We start from the raw sequence: 2,396 nt of genomic DNA, 5'->3' as shown, positions 1-2,396 counted from the left end.
GAGATATGAGACCCTGGGAGACAGAGTTTGTGTTTATGTGTGAGAAATAGATATTTAAGAGGAAGAGTCATAGCTTCTCATACCTAAGGAGTGAAAGACCTCTCTGTGTGAGAGGGGGTGCGAGTGGAACACAGGGGAATAGTAGAGAGAAATGAGACCCCGAGAGATGAAGTTTGTATTTGTGTGAGAGAAAGAGATTTCACATGAAGAATCATAGTTAGAGACACACAGCAGGGAGCGAGATATACTTAGAGAGAGATAGAGTGATGAAGGTCGAGGGAGAGAGTACCGTCAGTGTGTTACGAAGATAAAAGATCATTGTCGACATACAGGTAGCACGAGAGATACCCGAGAGACGATGAACGCGTATAGGTCTAGAGAGATACTCCTATATAAGCATGAGTGATAGCTATATGAGACGAATATCTGGATTAAAGGGGATTCAAATATTTAAACTGGAGATAACAACATTCATAATATCATAGCGCAAATTGGTGTATCAAACATACATATTTATTTGAATTTGAGGACACGTGTAATGTTATATAGTTTATCAATATTAGTGATCCATAGATTCTTTAATTAGAGAAAATGCATGATTTATATGCAATTAATGTCTAAACTGGATTACACTATATGTTGCGTGTGTGAAACACATCATACATGTTTGAGAAGTAAAAAACCGCATGAAACACACATTAATTGGAGATAGTTAGCGAGGAATGCATACATTGATTTCAACATAAAGTGGTTTCAATATTTGGAAATCCAAATTAAGATGGATACAGCCTTATGAATCTGAGATCATGCCATTTGTAAACCAAATTTATGTATAAAGGGTGTTGTGCTTTTGAAATTATATATATATATATAATGATGTATATAGAATTTTATTCCAATCGAAAATGGATCCTGCCCAAACAAAAATACTGGATTCGAATTGAGTTGGCATGGTAAACATGCACTCTTGCTCTGCAACAATTTGAACGAAGCGGGGAAAGTCGCAGTAACCGCCCGAAACCAAAATCTGCGAGATGAAAATTACTGCCTATCCCTGACACGCAAAGCCTATCGGCTCGATTTCTATAGGTTTTGATAGGGGTAGGTTTGTAATTCCACTCAAATGTGACATAACCGCCTCTCACCCGGATTCATACACTGTGGGCGCCAAAACACGGTGTCTCCTTGACCGAAATCGACTCCCTCCCCGATTCATACATGGTGGGCGCCGAAAACAAACTCTCATCGGCAAATATTTGGTGTATGCGAGATTACCGTCTATCCCCAACCGACTAATATTGCTGTGATGTAGAAAATTTTAAACAGGGGCTAAGTTTGTAAATTTCCTCGCATTTGAGACAAGCGCGCCCTGAAGACATGGTTCCCCCCTTCCTCTCTCACTCCATTTCCCCATTCGTACTCTGTGGGCGCCAAAACACCCTCTCCACCCCAGCCTCCTCCATCCGCCACCCCATCCACCGCCGTTCTCCTCCACATGCCAGAGCTGATACCCCGACGCCGTCGCCCATTACAAGAGATCGACCTCTCTCATCCATGGCTTCGGACCGGGATCCTTGCATCCCATCCTCTCGCTTCACCCCCGCCGCCGTACACCTTGTCGGTGCCGCTCCTACGACCGTCTCGTCCACCGCACCCCATCGCCACCGTCTACCCTCCTAGATCTGCTTCCACGCCGCCAACAGCCATCGCTACCGCAGCACCGTCACATTATCAGCAAATGCATACACGGTGCCGCACTAGAGGCGATAGTCTTCCGTATCTGCTAAACTTATTTATCGCAGCAAAAAAATAGGTCGCCACTGCTTTACTCTAATTTCTTGTCCATCACTTACTTGTTAGTTGAAAGCAAACATTGGTTGTGAAGTTGCCTTTGTCCAGTTTGCACCTTCAGATCCGCCATGGCAGGCTCAACACTATACTCGCAATGCTTATGGTTTCCCCCTTTTATATTCCACACTATTTAAATGACAATAGACTAAATTTCAAAATTGGGTTAGTCGATTTTTGAGAGCTCGCGGAGTTCGCCGGTGTGAAGGAAGGGGCTCGGCTGGTGACGGTGGTTGTGGGGGTGGTGATGGGGCCTCGCCGAACGAAGAAAACTCGACATGGGTGGGAGCGGGGGTGGCATAGGAACACGGGCAGTGGGGACGGTTCAGGGGCGGGGGGGGGGTTGGGGCCGGTTGTTTGGCCAGCGGCCTGTGTGGTGTTCTGTATGGAAAGAATCAGAGATGAGGAAGAAGAAGGGTTAGGAGACGTTGGATCTTCATCCAGCCGAATAAAATGGTCGACTGGCCCAAATGACAAAAGTCATGCGACTTGCATGCAGACATGCAGAATATGCTTCCTCTTTGATAACCCACAAGTATAAGGGATCA

This window comes from Triticum urartu, chromosome 6 (genome assembly GCF_003073215.2).
Source record: "Triticum urartu cultivar G1812 chromosome 6, Tu2.1, whole genome shotgun sequence".
Lineage (NCBI taxonomy): Eukaryota > Viridiplantae > Streptophyta > Magnoliopsida > Poales > Poaceae > Triticum > Triticum urartu.
Note: the sequence above shows the minus strand (reverse complement) of the source record.